This window comes from Carcharodon carcharias, chromosome 1 (assembly GCF_017639515.1).
Source record: "Carcharodon carcharias isolate sCarCar2 chromosome 1, sCarCar2.pri, whole genome shotgun sequence".
Lineage (NCBI taxonomy): Eukaryota > Metazoa > Chordata > Chondrichthyes > Lamniformes > Lamnidae > Carcharodon > Carcharodon carcharias.
This window is the reverse complement of record NC_054467.1, coordinates 193,719,291-193,741,700: the sequence shown is the minus strand read 5'-3', so window position 1 is coordinate 193,741,700 and position 22,410 is coordinate 193,719,291. Positions and strand designations below refer to the sequence as shown.

At 47.0% G+C, this 22,410-nt stretch overlaps 1 protein-coding gene across 1 annotated transcript in view; it reads right to left on the bottom strand.

Moving 5' to 3' along the window:
• The window catches only part of LOC121275753 (GTP-binding protein Rit2-like), a 293,055-nt gene that overhangs the window by 146,691 nt on the left and 123,954 nt on the right, over positions 1 to 22,410 (bottom strand). The window lies entirely within an intron of this gene.

Sequence of the window (22,410 nt, the reverse complement as noted above, 5' to 3'; positions counted from 1 at the left end):
CCTCCCAGGCATGTTTGGTCATGTGGGCGGCCTCCTCCTCCCATCCTGGGGTACCAGCACCTCCTGCTGTGCTACCACCTCCTCAAGGAGGCCAGCAAGGCAATTGCCCAAAAAACGAGGGGCACAGTGCCCCCTTGCCCAACCCTCCTCCCTGGCCTGCTCACCAGCAGCGCTCTGGGGAGCCCTTCCACTGGCCGTGATTCACAGCCTTTGAAAGGCTGCAGCAGCTTTTTAAAACAGGCCACTGGGTCATTGGACACGGTGGTCACTGCAGGCTCGCCCACTCCCACTGTCCTCGGGAGCCACGATTCATGCTGGGTGGGCCTTAATTGACCCACCCACATAAAATAGCGGAGCGGACCCAATCGTGGGAGGCGATCGGGTCCGTGCCCAACCGTGCCAGCTCCCACTCCGCCCGCCCAACAGGCAGAAAATTCTGCCCAATATCTTTAATTTATTTAGTGTCATTAACATAGTAATATGCTCCACAGGAGTGTTTCCAAACACAATTTAAATCTGAGTCACATAAGGATATGTTAGTGCAGATGATTAAAAGCTTGGTCAAAGGGATTGGTTGAAGGAGAGAGACAGAGAGAGAGGCAGAGAGGTGTAATGGTTTAGGAAGGGACTTCGAAAGCACAGGCTCTCAGTAGCTGAAGGAACGGTTGCTAATAGTAGAGTGGTTAAAGTCAGGAATGTTCAAGATGTCAGAATTGGAGGTGTACAGAGATCTCAGAGGTTTGTAAGGCTAGAGGAGATTTCAGAGAAAGGAAGGATCATCCTCTGTAAAATTGCAGGAATGGGCAGAATTTTACGCCGATGGGATTTTACATTCCAGTCGAAGTCAATGGAGTTTTGAGCAGCTTGTTGTGTTTTACGGCCCCACCCACACTACAATGGGGCCGTAACATTCTGCCTTATGTTAGAGTCAAACAGGTTAGAAATGCACATCACCCAACTAATACTGGGGTGATAGGGAAGGAAGATGCGTTTTAAACAGGCAATCTCATTAGGAGCGAAAGTGTATGAACAAATGAGGTATGACAGTTTAAAACAGAGCTGCTGTCTGTTCTCTAGGGGATAGGTCACCAGTTTATTTTGCTAATTGCTTAACTATTATCTAATGGTCTTGGATAACTTCCATGTATGAATACAAATTGAAGGATAACGTTGCATATATATGCACAAATTATCGCAAAATATCAAAGTGATTCATTGTGTCTGATAGCCTAGGCCTACACTGTGACTCCACTTCAACTAAATTAGTAATACACAGTTAATGTCATGCAATCAGAGAAACTAGACTGACATAGAAAGGAAACATTATTTTAACAAAGTTGCAACCTTTCATGAACATAATTTAGTGTTAAAATTGACTTATGATGTTCAATATTAGTGCCTTGTATATGCCAACTTCATTTTACCTAATATGAATAGAATTTGAATAAAAATATTAGCTTGGTAGTTTATCAGCAATTTGAATGTTGAATGGTCTCCATGAATTACTGATTTAATACTGCAGCTTATTTTTTATTCTTTTTGTCACTTTATCAAACTCTTTTCTGTTACCAATTTCTCTGAGGTAAAGTTAGACTGCTGCCTGTTGTATTGGCAATAGCACTGTAAGGGGTGTGAGTGTGTTTACAGGCAGTCCTTTTGACCCAACTGAGCACTATGATGATTTACATGTGAACAAATAGCACTCGGTTAATCGGTCAGCATAAAAAAGAAAAAGGCTTTGGGTTGAATGTAAAAAACAGTTCAGGTAAACAATACAACTCAAATAACATCAGCAAAACATGTCCATTTTTTCATTTTAGATGAGTAACTTCAGGGTTGGTATTTGGGCAACAGCTGCTCCACATTTATTTTACCCAGGCAACCACCGTAATTTGCAGTAATAATAAAAACAGAAAGTTCTGAAAATACTCAGCAAGGCTGATAGTATCTGGGCAGAGAAAAACAGTTAATGTTTTGAGTCGAATATGATTTCTTCAGAACAGAAAGAGGGTAGAAATGTGATGGGTTATATGCTGTCAGAAGTGGGGATGAGGAGGAACAACAAAAGTCTGAGATAAGGTGGGAGAGAGCATTTTGCTTTTACGGGGAGAATTTTCGGCTTGGTGAGCGGGGGCTGGGCCCACTCGACAAGGTGTAAAATGACGCGGGGTGATGTCGGGTGTGTATCCCAACGTCACCGCATGTCATTTAGATTTTCAGTTTGGCAGGCATGCAGCCGAGTTGGTGTCACATGAGGGGGCATGTCTTAAAATGTTTTCTTTTCTTTATTAAAATGTTTAAAACTTAAAACTAATTTCCCTGAGGCTCTTTCACGCGCATGCCCTGACTCAGAACCCCGCCCCGCTACAGGGAGCGCTCAGCACTTCCAGGTGCACGTCATGCTGGGTGGGCCTTAATTGGCCCGCCTACATAAAATGGCAGCATGGACCCAATCGGGGGTGCTGCTCGAGTCCGCACCCACCCACCCCCGCACAACACCCTCCCCTCCCCTCCCCCACCCCCCACCCCACCCCCCCCCCACCGACAGGGGAAATATTCTCCCCTATATTACTGTAATTTGCATATTGTGCAGCAAAAGAATCTCCTGTTTCTTGGGTATAGATTTGTTCTTTCTCCTGGAGTGACTGATTTAAAGTTGATGACCAAACCTTACTCTTTAAGCAAAATTACACTGAGGTAGCTGGGTGCAAGCTTGTGTTATAAAAAGAGCAAGACATTGTTTATTAAATTTATGTGAAAAATAAATCATGATCATTCTGAAGTTGCTAAAATACATTACAATCTTCCATGTTAAAATGTTATGATTTTTTAAAAAATCTCCTGCTGCCATGCAAAAGTTGGTTTTCCTTAAATAATTTCTCACTAAAAGTTACAGTTCCTGACTTCCTGAATAATGAATACGGTAACTTACAGTAGAATTCACTGTTCATTATATACCGCATTTTTTTGCTGGTAACATCTAACTGATATCTATAATTGAATATGTCTTCCTAAAATCATTATGACCATACATTTTACATGCAGCAATTCATATTATTTCATATTATTGCATGGTATTATAATTTAGATCATTACTGTGATTACTAATGCATTTGAAAAGTAGTCCTTAAAAAGTTTGAAAATCACTCGTCGGTCTAAGTTACACACAATGCCAGGATCTGAGTAAGTGGCTGCGAGTGTGATGGGGAGGATCTGTGTTTTTCTCCATCAGTGTCTTCCTGCACTTCCACCTTTTGCTCTTCCACCACTGTCTGGTCAAGTCTTTTTTGATTCTTTTCGTGGGATGTGGGCGTTGCTTGCATTTATTGCTCATCCCTAATTGCTCTTGAGAAGGCGGTGGTGAGCTGCTTTCTTGAACCACTGCAGCCCATGTTGTGTAGGTACACCCACAGTGCTGTTAGGGAGGGATTTCCAGGATTTTGACCCAGCGACAATGAAGGAACGGCGATGTATTTCCAAGTCAGGATGGTGAGTGACGTGGAAGAGAATGCCCAGGTGCTGGCGTTCCCATGTATCTGCTGCCCCTGTCCATCTAGATGATAGTGGTCGTAGGTTTGGAAGGCCCTGTCTAAGGAGCTTTGGTGAATTCCTGCATCTTGCTACCACTGTGCATCAGTGGTAGAGGGAGTGAATGTTTGTAGATGGGGTGACAATCAAGTGGGCTGCTTTGTCATGGATGGTGTCAACATTCTTGGGTGTTGTTGGAGCTGCACTCATCCAGGCAAGTGGAGAGTATGCCATCACATTCCTGACTTGTGCCTTGTAGGTAGTGGACAGGCTTTGGGGAGTCAGAAGGTGAGTTACTCCCTGGCGGATTCCTAACCTCTGACCTGCTTTTGTAGCCACAGTTTCTGTTGAATGGTAACCCCCAGGATGTTGATAGTGGGGGATTCAATGATGGTAATGCCATTGAATGTCAAGCAGCAATGGTTAGATTCTCTCTTGTTGGAGATGGTCATTGCTTGGCACTTGTGTGGCACGAATGTTACTTGCCAATTGTCAGTCCAAGCCTGGATATTGTCCAGGTCTTGCTGCATTTGGATATGGACTGCTTCAGTATCTGTGGAATCGTGAATGGTGCTGAACATCGTGCAATCATGAGCGAACATCCCCACTTCTGACCTTATGATGGAAGGAAGGTCATTGATGAAGCATCTGTAGATGGGTAGGCTTAGGACACCATCCTGAGGAACACCTGCAGTAATGTCCTGGAGCTGACATGACTGACCTCTAACAACAACAACCATCTTCCTTTTTTGCTAGGGATGGCTCCAACCAGCGGAGTGTTTTCCCCCTGATTCCCATTGACTCCAATTTTGCTGGGGCTCCCTGATGTCACACTCAGTCAAACATGGCCTTGATGTCAAGGGCAGTCACTCTCACCTCACCTCTGGACACTTCAGCAATTTTGTCCATGTTTGAACCAAGCTGTAATGAGGTCAGAAGCTGAGTGAACTTGGTGGAACCCAAACATCAGTGAGCATATTATTGCTAAGAAGGTGCCACTTGATAGCAATGTTGGTGACTCCTTACATCACTTTAATGATGATCAAGAATAGACTGATGGAGCGGTAATTTGCTAAGTTGGATTGTCCTGCTTTTTGTGTAATGAACATACCTGGGCAATTTTCCACATAGCCGGGTAGATGCCAGTGTTGTAGCTGTACTGGAACAGCTTGGCAAGGGGCGTGGCAAGTTCTGGAGCACATGTCTTCTGTGCTTTTGCTGGAATATTGTCGGGGCCCATAGGCTTTTCAACATCCAGTGCCTTCAACCTTTCTTGATATCATGTGGAGTGAATCAAATTGGCTGAAGACTGGTATCTGTGATCCTGAGGACCTCCAGAGGAGGCCAAGATAGATCATCTACTCGGCACGTCTGACTGAAGATCTCTGTGAATGTTTCAGCCTTATCTTTTGCACTTTTTGGGTCTCTGAAAGGCGAAAGGCAGAAGGGTAGCATTGTGGTGAGGGGATGGGAGTAAAACAAGAGGTGCATCCTAAAAACATCTACCGTCTGCAAATCAGAAGTGTTTGTGGGATGCAGGGGAGCGAGATTTGAGAAGGAAGATTAAGTATGAACATACCATCATCGTCAATGGTTTCAGCCTTGCCACTGGCCATGGCCTCAACCAGGACTGACGTTATGATGGCAAACACCACCTCCTCCACCAGGAATAGCTATGAGATGTGGGTGTGAGATTTGTAGTCATGCTCAATGTGTGAGAGTGAGGTAAAGGTAAAAATATGAGGTATGAGTCATGATTGATAGGGATTGTTGTTATGTGTATTATGGGGGTGTGCTGTATACCCAATTAGAAGGCCTGCATCGATGTCAGGCCAGCAGCCCCAGTGGGAGAGATGGGTGCTACTGAGGAAGGAAGGAAAGCACAAGGACATCTCAACATGGGGGTGCCCTTGACTGAAGTGATGAATTAAAGAGCCCATCAGATTTAGGGCAAAAGCCTCTGTAGGCCTATTCACAGATGGAGCTATTGCCTTTCAACCCTGTGGCCTTGTCACTGGGGCTTGGAGCCTTGGGATTCAATGGACACCTGGCTTACCACCTCGATTGAGCTAATGCCATCACACATGGAGGGGACCTGCATCATCATCGGTAAAATGCCAGCACCAGTACAAAATGGGGCATTATTGCATGAATTGGATGTCCACCTCGTTGGATAGAACAGCACACTCAGATCCCAGACTGCCTGGGGAAAGTCCTCCGGAAGCAGGAATGTGCAGGGAGCTGTCCTGATGTGGTTTCCCCCAATTTTCCCAGTCTCCCCACCTACAACCCATTTCCTTGGGGCAATAAAAGTTCAGTCCTTGAAGCTTAAGACCAATGGCCCTTTCTAACAGCATCAAGTACAGTGAAAGACTCAGCAGCTACATCGCTGCACTGCATTCATAGGAAAATAGTATTTACTTATTAAAAGCAATCAATGTCCACCTAGTTCACTTCCTCCCATCCTGGTAGTCACATGCAGCTGAATTTTCCGATTGGTGGGGGTGGGGGGGGGGCAGAAATGGAGTGGGTGAGGGCGGGCGGTGATCGGGTCCGCATCGCCATTTTACATGGGTGGGCCAATTAAGGCCCGCCCAGCGTAATGCGCAACTCCCAAGAATAGCGGGAGTGGGCGAGCAGCGGCGGGAGTGCACTGTCTGCCAGGTCCAATGGCACTGGCAGCCTTTGCAAGGCTGCTCACAATGGCAAGTGGAAGGATTTATCAGAGTGTTCCTGGCCAGTCCGGAGGGTAGGCCAGTGGAGCAGGTGAGGCTGGGGGCTAGGACAGCGCGACAGGCCAGGCTGGAGGATAGGGTGGGGGGGGCCAGTGTGCCCCTCCTCATGGAGGTGGCAGAACAGCAGGAGGTGCTGGTTCCCTAGGATAGGAGGAGGACACCCCCCAAGATGTCAAAACATGCCTGGGAGGAGGTAGTGGAGGTGGTGAGCTCCCTCTATGTGGTGCAGCGTACCTGGATCCAGTGTCACAAGCACTTCAGCAACTTGTTACGCTCGGGCAGGAAGAGTACCATGTTGGCATTGGGCATTTAACCCAGCAGTTCACCCCTGCTGCCCCCTACCCCCAAGTCTAAGTGTAGTGACTGCATTGAATCATTGACGGCATTTTTGCCCCCGCAGCATGTGTTACATTTGAGTCCCACATGACTGGTTTGGGGCTACCTGAAGGAGCTGCACCTAGGCGCTGTGTTTGAACTCCAGGCCATGTCCTAGTCAGGGTGATGAGATGCCGGGAGGGGAGCTTCAAGGTAGCGTGGCAACAAACCATCAGATGTGCTCTGCACTCCATGTGTTTGTGCCTCCTTGCTATGGAAGGATATACAGTGTGGTGTCTAAGGTGATGTAGGCAGCATGTGTCCAATGGGGGGTGGGGGGCTGGGAAACATTCCTAGTATCTTTGTGTGAATATTCGGTAGCAGCGGGGTGAGGAGGCACTGGAACCCTGATATATTCCACTCTGGTTGGGGTGGGCCGTATGCGAAGAGACTCCATGTGCAATTTTCACTAATCAATGCTTGTCTCATTTTCAGGAGAAGAATGCTCATAATGTGACAGAGCATGTGAGGACTGGCGGCGGCCAGGCACAGATCGCTATTCTTAGCTGCTTTGAGCAGAAGGCCCTTTATCTGGAGATGCGCCATGCGCCCAGGTCCGCTGGTGTCAGTGAGGCTGGTGTGCCATGGCCAGGTATTTATGCCCAACAGTGAGGGTAGCATTGTTCTCCCAACAGCCATAGCAAAGCTGAATGTTAATTGAGTTAATGTTGCAACATGGCTAGACCATTGCTTATGGATGAGCGCGTAATGATCTGGGGGACAGGGATGTACTTTGTCATTGTCTCCAAGTTAACTGATCCATTGTCCTTGTTCTTTCTTTCAGCGTCATTGGAGCAGGGCCGGGAGGAGGAGCAGCAGATGCCCCCTCTCACACCCCGAGGGGCCTGAAGTCTCACCAGCGTCACACCATTTCTGCGAGGCAGGCACCAGCGCAGATACTAGCACCTCGGTGAGAATTCAAACATTGGCTAGTGTCCCAAGGCATAGCAGTGAGGGTGCTTCACAGCCACTGGAGGAGCTGGCAGAGACAGAGAGTGCCCATGGCGCCAGCAGTCGGAGGACTGCAGGGGACCAGGCACATGCTCAGTGGATGCCTGATGATGTGCCCCTTGAGTTGTCTGCGACACAGCAGGGGCAAGAATGCGTCCGGGTGTGCGGGAGCATCTGGGGGAGAAACACTCATCTATACTTGGCTTGGTCTCCGAGGTGGAGGAGTGTACGTGGATCATTGCTGAGCGTCATGCGTCCTCCATGGAGAGAGTGGCAACTCTCGTGGAGAGCCTACTCCAGGAGACCATCAGGGCTTCCTGGGGATGCGCTCTGACCAGCAAGCACTCACATCGGTGTTGACCTCAGCTGGTCAGTGCCAATGTGGGAGATGGTCTGGGCATTAACTTTCCCAGCTCTGTGCCCATCCATCCATGGTGAGCTTGGAGGTCCAAAGCGACCTCACGTCATTGCAGATGGGAAAATTTGGAGAGCGGCCATGCGACAATGTCTGCCACTGCCAGGACTGGAAATTCTTGCCCGTGGAGTCTTATTGCTTCAATAATTAATTATAGTTGGAGATTCCAAAAATATCAAAGTTAAATTTTTTTTAAAAATCTTCTAAATTTTCCTTTTTGTATCTTTTTTTGTGCTCTCTTAAATCAGACTTTCATTCTCTCTCTTTATTTCTCTTCCCATATCTGATTTGACATTGAATTCACCCACTCAAATTTACACTTTCTCTCCTTTCATTGTTCATATCTCAATCCTTCAATCTGATTGTTTAAGGAGATGCATAGTTGCTTTCCCTGTTTCAGTCAGTTCCAGAGGCCCTGATTCCCTGGCTGCCATGTTATTAGCTCGTACTTCCAACAATTTGCCATGCAAAAGCTTCAGACACCTAATTGGGCAAGGGTGATCTAACTGATGGTCATTAGATGCTCTGCCACAGCAAAATCTGGTTCTTTATTTTCCCAGCACTTTCTGTCCCATTAATTATTTGTACTCTACAGTGGCACACTGTGATTTCAGTCTATTAGTGTTTTGTCATGAAAAGGGCAAGTGACAAGTCACAACGTATCCCTCTCATATAGCAGTAGCTACCAAGCAAAATGTCAAGGGATTTCTCAGCTTTTCTGATTAGATTTTGAAATTTAACACTCTGGTCACACTATTACACAGGTATTTTCTTAAGACATTGCAGGACCCAGCCTTTGCACTTTGGATACATCGTTTTCCCTTTGTTCCTAGCTCCTATGAAGGGATTTAATCCATTAAATACTCGTGGTGCATCTTCCTTGAGTAACTATTTTTAATTTGTGAATCTTGACCATGAATACAAGTGAGCTACTTCATGATGGGGCTGCTCTAAACTGAAATTCATTCTGTATAAACGAACTTCTAAAGTTGGGAGAGGGGTATCAAATAATGGGAGCAGAGGCCAACTTTAGCCTGTACAGCTCAGGGACACTGAGACCAACTGCAAAGTCCAACTGTCACTCCAACTCATATACTGAATTATTTCTACCAAATTATAACATTAGCCAAAATTATCTACCTATGAACAAATGTAATGACTATAATTCCATCTGTGACCTGAGCTAATTACTTCTCAATCTTTGCTAGATTGTTGCTTGTATGAGGAGAGAGTTGGGCAGTGGGAATTAGATTGCTCTTGCAAAGAGCGGCACAGATACGATTGGCTGATGACTCCCTCCTGTGCCTTAAATGTCTATGGTTAAATGTTTAATCATAATTGCAGAATAAATAAGTCTTTCCTTTATTATTGACAACCCCTGGAAAACGCTGAAATCTATGTTATGTTTTATTATTGTAGTGATGACCTGATTTAACATGGCCTCTTGAGCTTGTTCGAATACTATGAAAGCATTTCAAGGGGGCACTCAGGTAAAGTGCTTTTATGCCCACGCATAATAATGTGGGAGACTATATTTGAACAGTAAAACCTCAATTATTCTACATCCTGTCATTTGAAATTGACTGGTTTATAATGAGACAAGTGGCAACTATGTGCATAGAGGTTTGAGTTTCATTATTTCTTTCAAAAAATTCAATTACTGTGTTACTTTATCAGGAACTGTGCACAAAATGTTTGAAGCACAATACACATTTTCGAAGTAAGATGTATACAGCAAAAATTTAACAAAAAACTAAAATATTGTGTGTTCATCAGTATACAATACAAGTTAAAGGTTCTTTGCCGCCTCCACTCATGATTTATTTGGGAGGTGTAATGCCTCGTGAGGAATTGCACTGTATAGGCTGGGTTTGATCCCAGAAACAATAATTTGCATTTATTTAGTGCCTTTAATGAAGGAAAACAACCCACGGTGTTTCACAGGAACCAAAGAAGGAGACATTAGGACAGGTAACCAAAACCTTGGTCATAGACGGTTTTAAGGAGAGTCTTAAAAAAGGGGAGGAAGGTAGAGGCAGAAACATTTCGGGAGAGATGTACAGAGCATAGAGTCTAGATGACTGCTGACATGAGTGCAATGGTGGGGCAAATGAGTCCTGTGCTGAATTAGCTTATCTCAGCCACATTGAGAAAACAACAATTATTATCATTGGCCCTGGTCTAAGGACAGGGAAATGACTAGGCTCGCTGCTAACTAATATCTGGGTTCACATGTGAAGAATGATCATTCAGGCTGTCTTCACGGGCACCTGACACATATGAAGCCATACCCCACCATGAGTTAGCATCTTTTTTTAAATTATTCATTCACATCGATTCACATCTTCAGGTGATATATATTGTTGCATTATCTGTAAACATCTGCGAAGAACTAGAAACTAATTGTTGCATGTCTGTGTTCCGGGGCACATTTCATGGCTGTGCTAGAGAGTTGTGTGATGTGTAACAGAACTAATTTAAACTGGTCCTTCTAATGTACAAGGCAGCATGGCAAGTATTAAACAAAGAGCTCTCATCTTTCCAATCTTAAAGTGTGATTAAGTCCACGCTGAAGACTCCAAGGGTAATTCCCTCCCAACTGTATACCACTGTACTGCCACCTCTGCTGTGTCTGTCCTGCTGGTGGGACAGGACATACCCAGGGATGGTGATGGTGGTGTCTGGGGCATTGTCTGTAAGCTATGATGCTATGGCAGAATTTTCTGGCTTGCGGTGGGGGCGGAGCGGGAACAGTGCGGACAGGCGTTAGCTCGCTATTCGCGATCGGGGTCTGTGCCGCCATTTTATGCGGGAGGGCAAATTAAGGCCCACCCAGTGTACTTCACAACTCCCGTGCATAGCAGGAGTGGGCGGGCGGCAGTGGGCGCGCTTAGCCCGCCGGGAGCAAGGGCAACCCGATGGCCTGTATAAAGGAAGGCCCTGGTAGCCTTGGAAAGGCTGCTTGCAATGGCTGGGCAAAGGGCCCTGCAGAGGGGAAATGGAGGTTATTCAAGTCCAGAGGGTAGGCTATTGGGGCAGGCTAGAATGGAGGGTAGGGTGGGGGTCCAGTGTGCCCCTCGTTTTTCCGATGACTGCCTTGCTGCCCTCCTTGAGGAGGTGGCAGCCCGGCGGCAGGTGCTGGTTCCCCAAGAGGGGAGGAGGAGGCCCCACCATATGATGAAACATGCCTGGGAGGAGGTGGTGGGGGTGGTGAGCTCCCGCGATGTGGTATGGCGCAACTAGATCCAGTGTTGCAAGCGCTTCAACGACTTGTTGCGCTCTGGCAGGGTGTGGATAATGTTGGCACTGGTCACTTAACCCAGCAGGTCGGCTTTCCCCCCTGCTGCACCCCCCATTCCAAGTCTGAGTGTTGTGACTGCATTGAATCATTGACGGCATGTGTCCTTCGCTGGGGGTCCCAGCAGATATTGCCCATGCCTAGGTCAGCATGAGAGGATGGTGAAGAGATGGGCTCTGTGCCCATAGCATGTGGTACAATGAGATCCACATGACTGTTTTGGGGGTAACCTGGAGGAGCTGCACCTAGGCGCAGAGCTGGAAATCCAGGACATGTCCAAGTCAGGGTGATGAGATGCTGGGAGCGGAGCTTTAAGGTGGCGTGGCAACGAACCATCTGCTGCCCTCTGCACTCCACGTGCTTGTGCAGCCTATGGATGGGTATACCATTGGTACCTATTGTGATGTAGGCAGCATGTGGCCAAGACCGGGGTGAGGGGGGTGGGAAACAGGCCTAGCATCATTGTGTGAGTGTTTGGCAGCAGTGGGGTGGGGAGGCATTGGAGCCCTGATATGTCCCACTCTGGTTGGGGTGAGCCGTGCACAAAGAGAGTCCATGTACAATTTGCACAAATCAATGCTCTTCTCTCATTTTCAGGAGAAGAATGCTCATAATGCGGCAGAGCGTGTGAGGACTGGCGGTGGCCAGGCGCAGTTAGCCATTCTCAGCCGGTTTGAGCAGGAGGCCCTGGATTTCGAGAGGCGTCATGTGGCCATGTCCACTGGTGTCGGTGAGACTATGGTGCCACAGCCAGGCATGTTTTGCCCACCAGTGAAATCAGCATTGTCCTCCCATAGCACTGTTGAATGTTCAGTGATTTAATTTTGCAACAAGGTTTGACTATTGCTTATGGAAGGATGAGCGCATAATGATCCGGGGGACAGGAATACACTTTGTCATTGTCTCCACATTATCTGATCCAATATCCTTGTTCTTCCTTTCAGCATCGGAGCAGGGCCAGGAGGAGGAGCAGCACAGGCCCCCTCTCATACCTGAGGGCCCTGAAGTCTCACCAGCTTCACACCATCTCTGCCAGGCAGGCACCAGTGTAGATACTAGCACTTCGGTGGGAATTCGAACATCGGCTAGTGTCCCGGGGCACAGTGGTGAAGGTACTTCACAGTTGCTGGAGGAGCTGGCAGAGACAAAGAGTGCCCATGGTGCCAGCTATGAGGCTATGCTTGACCTGGTCTCCGTGGTGAAAGAGTGTACTTTGGACCATCACCAAAGCAATGAGCCTCATGTCCAAGCGCCATGCTTCCTCCATGGAGAGAGCGGCAACTCTCATGGAGAGGCTCCTCCAGGAGACCCATCAGGGCTTCCTGGGGATGCGCTCAGACCAGCAAGCCCTCACATCGGCAGTTTCCCAGCTCGGTGCCCAACCATCCACGGTGAGCAGGAAGGTCCGAAGTGACCTCGCGTTGGCGTAGAAGCTGCCTGTCATCTCTGGGGGCACCTCTCAGGGCACTCTGGATGAGGGTGGCAGCTTCTCTGCCCCTCTCCCAATAACTGTAGCATCTGGTGAGGCTGCGACAACTGGGGAGATGCCAGCTGTGGAACAGGCAGCTCCCTCCCAGGCAAGGTCAGCACAGGCTCCACGAGCCAGAGGACGACAGCCTAGGTCATCAAGGCCAACAGGACAACAGAGTCTGCAGGCTGTCTCAGATACCACTCCCAGCTACGGGGCAGCACCAAGAGGTAGCACCCGGAAACGTAAAAAGGTACCTTAGGCACACCACGGGTTTATCACTGGTGCTTTTGTGTTGGCCTGAGGAGAGGTTTCTATGATTTGCTTTAAATTGGTGCACCATTTTTATTTTTTTTTGCTTAAGTTTCTTTGCCTGTGATAATAAATTCAGACATGTGACCATGGCTGAGGGTGCCTCTTTTCTTCTGCATGTGTATGGTTTCCAAAAATGTTATGAGCGCTTTGTGGGATATTCAGCTTTATTAACAAGGCCCTTAGTGACTGTTCCTAACCTGGCAGATTTGGCACTTATGTACCGAGTATGGAGCCTACAGCCTACAGCCCAGACCTGGAGGTCCACTGTGGTGTGCTAGCTGAAGGTTCGTTGAATTAAAGCCTTCCAGGCATCCCTGCCTCCCTGCAGTCTGCCCAGGTCAGCGTCTACCCCCTCAGCATTTCCCTGTGCATGCTCATCCTCAGATTCACTGCTGGACTCATCATGTGCAGCCACAGCCACTGTGTCGACGTCTTCATCATCCACTGCATCCCCCCCTTTCCAGCGTAAGATTGTGGAGAGCGCAGCATGCAACTACTATCACTGACACATGATCTGGGGGGTACTGGAGTGCGCCCCCTGAGTGGTCCAGGCATCGGAAGTGCATTTTGAGAAGACCTATGGTTCCCTCCACCACAGCCCTTGTGGTGCCGTGGCTCATATTATACCGCTGCTCAGCTTCTATTCTTGGATGGCGGAGAGGTGTCATGAGCCACCTTCTGAGGGGATAGCCCTTGTCACCCAGCAGCCATCCATCAAGCTGAGCCCCAGCACCCAGAAGTGTCCAAGGATGTAGGCATCATGGGAGCTGCCTGGGTACCTTGCACAGACTTGCAGAATTAGCATCCTGTGATCACACACTATCCGCACGTTCATGGAGTGGAAGCCCTTCCTGTTGATGAAGGCAAGGGGCTCACCTGCTGGTGCATTGATGGCCACATGTGTACAGTCTATTGTACCCTGGACGCGGGGGAAGCCAGCAATGGCTGTGAAGCCTCTGGCTCGCTGTATCTGGCTTGCCTGGCCCCAACGGTAGTGGATGAAGGTCAATGCCCGCCTGAACAGACCCTGTAACCTACTTGACACAAGTGTGGCCAGCTGATTGGGAGATACCACAAAGATCACCCACCGACACCTAGAAGGAACCGGAGGCATATAAGTTGAGGGCAGCTGTGACCTCCAGAGCCACTGGCATGGGGTGTCCACCCACACAGTTAGTGGAGATTTCAGGCTCAATCATCTGACAAAATAGTTGACTGTCTCCCTTGAGAGACGGAGCCTCCTTCAGCACTGCACCTGAGACACATTGAAGTAGCTGCTTCACTGCCTGTATACCCTGGCAGCAGGATAGTGGCACCTTCTGCAGCCCCTTCCACCTTGGTCTACCTCTCGGCACTGACTCCCTTGTGCCTGCGCCTGTCCTCCCAAAGGTGGCTGCCCTGGAGTCTGAAAGTCCTCTCTCTTCTAGCCCTTCCTTCCTCCTCAGAGGAGGTGCCTCCAGTGGACAATTCAGCTTCCATTCCCAGCCTAATGGGAGGCTTCATGAAACTTTCAGGCCCAAAAAAGATTCCTCACTGCAGAGTGCTGACCGGAAGGTTAAGAGTCCAGACAAAGCAGCTGGTATGTGTTTGGAAGTATTGCAGATCACACAGGCAAGTTTTAATCACTTTGAAAAATCAAAACTTGAGAGAGCACACTGATCTGAAGATTGCACGGGCACCGAAAAATCGGTGTCGATTGGCGAGTCAAAGGCTTTAAATGGCCTGTTAATTAATGGCGTGCGCGCATCAGATATCATCGTGTACCCGCCCAATGAAATATCGTGATGGCATGCGGTGATGTTGGGACACTTGACTGACATCACCATGTGCCATTTTACGTGCGGACGTGTGGTGCCCGCCTTCGCTCGCCAATGGGAAAATTCTGCCCTGAGTATGACTGTGTCAGGCTGTTGCCTGACTAGTCTGTGAGACAGCGTCTTGGGATCTTTTACCTTCACTAGAGAGGGCAGACAGGATCATCATTTATTGTTTCATCTGATCTGAAATGTCAGTCTTAATTTTTTGAGCTCAAGACCTGGAATTGGACTTGAACCCACAACCTTCTGACTAAGAAGTGACCCACGGCTGACATAAATACTTATACATAAATATTTATGTACTTCTGCATAAATGTACTCATACATACCATACTTATACATAAATATTTGGCTCTAACATTACGTGACATGATAAAATGTCATCACCATGTATCTGTAACATGACAGTAGAACAATGTAATCTACTGATCAACAGGTAGATTGAACTTCCTGAAGATAATTCAAAAATCCTTTGTCAAAAATACCTTACTGAGACAATCAGGCAAGCGCCAGGGGGGTCTCAAACCTGAAGTTGAGAATAATTAGTCTTACCTTTCATGTGAAAACGTGCATCTAGTGCTTTCATGAAGGACTGGAGAGAGTTAGTCTTCACCCATCCCTCAGGAATTAAATTCCACAGATCAATCAATAGTTAGGTAGCTGAAGACCCTGGTCAATTGGACAGAGCATGCACAAAGCAAGTTGATGACGATTTTGGATTGGGGCCCTAACCCTAGTATTAAAAGAAAGAAGGAACTTGTATTTGTATAGCGCCTTTCATGACCTCAGAACATTCCAAGACGCTTCACAGTCAATGGGGTATTTTGAAGTGTAGTCAACGTTGTAATGAAGGAAATGCAGCAGCTAATTTGAAAGCAGAAAAGTCTCACAAAACAATAATGAGATAATGACCAGATGATTGGCTTTTTCATTATGTTGGTTTAGAGGTAAAGCTGGCCAGGACACCCAGGAAAACTCCAGTGCCACTCTTCAGATAGCATTGTGGGTTCTTTAAGAGGCAAGAAGGGGCCTTGTTTTTTAATGTCTTATGCAAAAGCCGGGGAAGCACTGCCTTAGTACTGCACTGAAGTGTCAGTCCAGATTATGTGCTTAAGGCTCTTGAGTAGGACTTGAATCTATAGCATCCTAACTCAGAAGCAAATCATGCTACACCTGAACCAAGGCTAACATTTAATTTGCATATGCAAGGCAAATAATGACCTTTCAGCAGGGTGCCTGGATATTTGAAGTAGTCGACTTCTAATTTGGCTGCCAGTATCTGGGGCACTCAGTTCTGAGAGATTTAGCTCAAATTCCATCCCTCTAATGCTCATTTTTTGCCCCAAAAATGGGCACAATGAAGTCCAATTTCTCAGCTGGTTCAATACTGTTCACAAAAGTCATGAGCAGCCCGGACCTAAAAAATCTCCTTGTAAAATATGCATCAAAGTACAGAAGATACATAAATCTATAGATTCATCTGGATTTTTGATCCAAATTTGAAAATTTGCAAGAAAAAAATCAACACTGTTATGATATCAGTTATGGCTATGCTTTATGGGGCCACATAGCCACTTCCTATACCCATTAAGATTTGCCTTTATAGGCTGTGGGGGATCCAACATTTTCACCTCCCTTCAAATTTGTTTATTTTTTTAATACACCTGTTGTTCTGGTCCTAAAAAGCAGCTGTCCACCTGATATCCAGTACGATAGCAACAAAACATGACAAGGTATGAAAAATAGCAGCACTGATGCCTCAGAGGGTTTTTTTGTTCTCGATATTAGTGGCAGTGTTTTCTTTCAGAGGTGCCTAAATCAAGTCCTGAAATATCAAATTCTTCAGTGCAAAGTAACAAAGGCCTAATAGATGGTTTGAGATCTCAGTTTGCTTTGCTGAAGTAATGCCAGTGAATGATGACCACACTCCCTGCTGATTTGAAGGGCTTCGTATCTCTCCTTTGACTGGTTGAAAAATGTAATATTACTAATAATCTTTGCAAACAATGCATGAAGAGCCTTCCCTAACTTTTGCATAGGTGAAGGCAGAGTCCTTCTGGTGAATCATCTGAGTCCACAAGAACAATATTTTCAGTGTTATACAGGTCTAGTCTCAAAGGTGTTCACAAACTACCTATTATCAGAGATCCTTTGCTGTTCTGCCTTTGAGCTGATTTTACAAGCACTGTCAAGCCAAGGACTAAATGACATTGACAAATTAAGAAAGTTCCACTGTTTGCACTTGGCTTTGATGCATAAATAACAATTTATTCTTCTCATGTGGCATGATATGAAATGAAGTGCAGCTGCCAATGGGGTTACTATATACCTTATAAAATTATAGATCAATACGTAACAAAGGTGAGCCCTAGCATGATAAAATATGTATTTAATCTATGTTTTTTAAATTCATCCTGAAAAACATGGTAGGTTTCTTTCAAATTGAACATTAACTCATTCCAATTGAAATAAACTATAATATCTGACAGAAGCTTTCCATTCAGCTTGGTTCCTTGTCAGATAATTGATTGATTACACTGTCCCCTAAAAGCACAGGAGATTTAACTCCTGCCCTTTTCCCTTCTCACCATCCAGACAACCAAACACATCTTCCAGGTAAAAGAATGATTTACTTGCACTTCTTTCAATTTAGCATACTGCATTCACTACTTATGACGCAGGTTCCTCTACACTGGGAGGGACCAACGCAGACTGGGTAACTGCTTTACAGAAAACCTCTATTCCATCCGTAAGCAGGACCCTGAGCTTCTTGTCATTTGTTATTTTAATTCTCTGTCCCGCTCCCACTTTGACCTCTCTGTCCTCTGCTGCCTTCACTGTTCCAATGAAGCTCAATATAAGCTTCAGAAACAGCACCTCATCTTTCGATTCAGCATTTTACAGCCTTTCAGGCTCAACACTGATATCAACAATTTCTGTTATAACTCCTGCCCTCATTTTTTCAGATGGCAACTGTTGCTGATGACTAAGCAATTTCTATTTATACCTCTTCTAGGCCAATCTTTTATTTCTTTATGTGTGTCATTATCATCTCTAATGCCTTTTGTCATTTAATGTCTCTTATCTTTCACAGACCTTTCTTTTTGTTCATTCCCCTTTCCTTGCCTCTGTATCTCTGTAAATTCTGTTACATCTCCATATTTTTCCAGTTATAATGAAATTTAGAATGTTAACTCCATTTCTCTCTCCACAGATGTTGACTGACTGCCAAGTATTTCCAGCACCTTCTGTTTTTAGCTTATTATTTATTACATGGTATCCTGGGCCCAATGTGAGCAGCGGGTGCTATTTTTAAAAATTACTTGTCCGTGGGATATGGGCATTGGGTGTCATTGGCCAGGCCAGCGTTTATTACCTACCCCTAGTTGCCTGAGCGCATTTAAGAGTCAACTAAATTGCTGTAAATCTGGAGTCATATGTAGTCAGACCAGGTAAGGATGGTAGATTTCCTTCCCTAAAGTGGATTGGTAAACCAAATGGGTTTTTTTTCACAACAATTGACAATGATTTCATGGTCATCATTAAAGTCTTAATTCCAGATTTTTATTGAATTCAGCTGCCATGGTGGGATTTGAACCCAGGTCACCAGACCACCACCCTGGGTCTCCAGATTACTAGTCCAGTGACAATACCACTGCGCCATCACCTCCACTTCACATTCACCATTACCTTCCTCCTCCTCTTCTTCCTCCTCTACTTTTTCTCTCCTTGGATTTGTCCACAGGCAACGTGCTCTGTGCTTTGTTCCTCTTGCAGAGCACAGCACACCACAGTCATTGGAGACCCTGGCCAGTGCATACCAAAGGACGTCTTCAGACCTATCCAAGCACTGAGAGAGAGAAGGGTGCTGCTGAGGCAGCTAGGAGAAAGTGAAAGCACCTCAAAATGGAGGAGCCCTTGGGTTGGGGTGGAGGGGGAGCGAAGTTTGAAATTAAGTTTCAGAGTGGGCAGGTCAGTGGACCCCTCAGAATGGAGGGGAAAGCCCTTCTCTGCTGTCAGCAGCCCCCTCTTTGGGAAATGTCACCTTCAGCTCCAATGGTCCCCAGGCTGCTGCAGAGAGGCTGCATCCACTGAGGTGGCAGGTTCTCTCTAGATGTGGTGAGGGGTTGCTCACCACCAGTAAACTGCAAGTGACTGCGAATAGTTGGCACTAATTGGGGCCTTGATTACTTCAATAGGTTCCCCACCACCGTTGAATGGGCAGCCAATCTTAATGGCCATGAAAAACCTCCCAAGCACTGCAAATGCATCCTGACATGGCTCCCTGTATTTTCCAGGCTCTCCCGTCTCCTTGCCCGCCACCTTAGAGCTGGGAAATTCAGCCTATTCAAACACAACTCAAATTCAAACCATGGAGATCATGCGGATTGAACACTAATGTTATAAGACAGATGTAAAAGCTGCACTCGTATCAGTTACTAAAGGATCTGATTTCCTTGTGGTATCGATTTAATGGCCCGAATCTTCCGAAGATGGCAATCTTTTCAAAGCTATGGAGAGAAAGTAAGTGTGTAAAGAGGTAGGAAGGGGAAGGGGGGGGTCATGTGTGTGAGGGGATAGGGTGGCTTGGGGGGTGAGGTGGGTGAGGTAAATGGGTAAGGGATAAGGTGGCGAGTGGGTAGGTGACAGGTAGGGTGGCAGGGTTGCAGGTGGGTAGTGTGATAGAGTGGAAGATGAGTAGGGTGGTTGGTGGGTGAAGTGGATATGTCAGTAAGGTGGGTAGGGTGGAAGGTGAGTAGGGTGGCAGGATGGTAGAGTGGCAGCTGGGCGAGGTGGATAGGTAGGTGATGTGATTAGTTGGGTTGTGGGTTGTTGGGTTGGAGGATAGCTGGGTTAGGTTGGGAATGGTTGTCAGGTCAGGGGCTTGTCGGGTTGGGGCGGGTTGGGTTGGGTCGGCTGGGGTAGTCAGGTTGGGTTGGTGTGAGTCATGTGGTGGGGGCTGGTCAGGTCGGAAAGGTGGGGGAGTTGGGTCTTGGGAGCTAGTCAGGTCGAGGGGAGTTGAGGGGTCAGGGGGTAGTCAGGTGGTGGGGGCTAGTTAGTTCAGGTAGGGGTGGGGAATCGGAGAGTGGTGTATAAGAGCTAGTCAGGTCAGGCAGCCGGAAAGTTGAGGTGTCGTGGCAGTTGGGGCATCATGGGGGAGAGTCAAAGGCTTTGGTTGGGTAGTCGGGTGCTGGGGGCTAGTCAGGTTGGGGGAAATCAGGAGTTCACTGGGGAGCCGGTGGTTAGTGGGGTAGTTGGGGGTCAAGGAGGGAGTCGGGGGGGGTCAGTGTGAGTGATTGTAGGGGTTGGGGGTGGATGTCAGTTCTATAGTTGCCCAGGAGTTAGACCAAAATTTTTCTGTCTAACATTTCCTGGGTAACTATCCAGGTAAGTAAGGTGAAACTATCCAAAGTGTCTGACTCTAACTCAGAGTCAGAGGCCAGAATTTTCCATCTCAGTTGACGTCAGGCATCATGGCCAGCATGAGAGGACAATATGGTGGAAGGCCAAAAATCGGTTTCACAATGTCGGAAAAACAGTTTGCGATTGTCTGCTCCACCCATCAATCGCAGACCGTGCTTCTCATTGCTGCACGTCAGGAACATCATTTTAATAAATCTGCATATAATTATGGTCCCTGCTCTCCAGCATCATCCCCCCCCCCCGGTACTGGATCATCCAGGCACGTCAGCGTGATTGCTCACCGGCGTGTTTCACAGCTGTACATAAACAACGTGCACCTGGTGAGCTGCACTTCATTTGGGACTTCGAGGTTTGTTTGCCTACCTTGCTACAGGCAGCACTCATGGTCATCAGTGCCAGGCTTCACAGGCAGCATCACATCACTTTTAGAATGGCCCACAGGCAGGTCTCTACCTACCAGACCAGCCCTAAGGTGGGGGTGGCTTTTCAACAGCTGCAGGGCTAGGGCATGTTTGGGGGAGGGTGGCGGCAGGGGAAAAGGTCTCAGCCAAGGGAAGAGGCTGTAGGGCGATGGCTGTACTGGGGAAGGAGGGTATTGCAGAGTGTGTGGGAAGACATGTTGATCTGTGTAAGTAGCCTCAGAATGGTGCAGGCTGAGAAGGCAGTCTCCAGAGGAGATGAGGCCAGATGGAGATATGACCGTAATACCATAAGACGTGGGAGCAGAAGTAGGCCATTCGGCCCTTCGAGTCTGCTCCACCATTCAATGAGACTATGGCTGTTCTGATAATCCCCAACTTCACTTTCCTGCCTTTTGCCCATAACCCTTGATTCTCTTAATGATTTGATTAAAAATCTACCTATCTCAACCTTGAATATACTTAACAACCCAACCTCTAGAGCCCTCTGCGGTAAAGAATTCCATAGATTCACTACCCGCTGAGAGAAGACATTCCTCCTCATCTCTGTTTTAAATGAGTGTTCCTTTACTCTGAGATTATGCTCTCTGGTCCTAGACTCTCCGACAAGGGGAAACAACCTCTCAGCATCTACCCTGTCAAGCCCCCTAAGAATCTATGTTTCAATAAGGTCGCCTCTCAATCTTCTAAATTCCAATGAGTACAGCCCCAACCTACTCAACTTCTCCTCATAAGAAAATCCTTCCATACCTGGGATCAACCTAGTGAACCTTCTCTGGACTGCCTCCAATGCCAGTACATCTTTCCTTAGATAAGGAGACCAAAACTGTTCACAATATTCGATGTGTGATCTAACTAGTGCCTTGTATAGTTTTAGCAAGACTTCCCTATTTTTATACTCCATTCCCTTTGAAATAAAGGCCAACATTTCATTTGCCTTCCCTGTTACCTGTTGAACTTGTATGCTAGCTTTTTGGGATTCATGCACAAGGACTCCCAAATCCCTCTGTGCTGCAGCTTTCTTCAGTCTTTCTCCATTTAAATAATATTCAGCTCCTCCATTCTTCCTGCCAAAGTGCATAACCTCACATTTTCCCACAGTATATTCCATCTGGCAAGTTTTTGCCCACTCAATTAACCTGTCTATATCCCTCTTTAGAGTCCTGGGGGAGAATTTTCTCCCCATCGAGGGGGATTGTGTGGGGCCGGGCGCGCAGCAACCCCGATCGGCTGGATGCAGCCACTTTACGTGGGTGGGCCAATTAAGGCCCGCCCAGCATGATGTGCACTCGGAAGCGCTGTGTGCTGTCTGTGCAGCCATGAGGTGGGGGGGGGCGGCGGAGGGGTTAGGGTTGCCTGAGTCGGAAGTGCGCTCTTTCAAGCATATGCGCGAAAGAGCACAGAAATCTCACTGAGGCACAGAGGTGTGTAAAGGGGTAGGAAGGGGAGGTGCCTCAGGGAGATTAGTTTTAAGTTTAAACAGTTTAGTAAAGTGTTGAAAAACTTTTTATGACATTTCCCCTCATGTGAAACTGTCACATGAGCTGGGATATTTGCATTAATTTTAATAAAAATTTTAAATCATTCATGAAACCTCATCCTACCCGTGGATGAGGTTCCATGAAAAACGCAAAGGCCGCCTGGGCTCTTCGCCTGCTCGCCAGC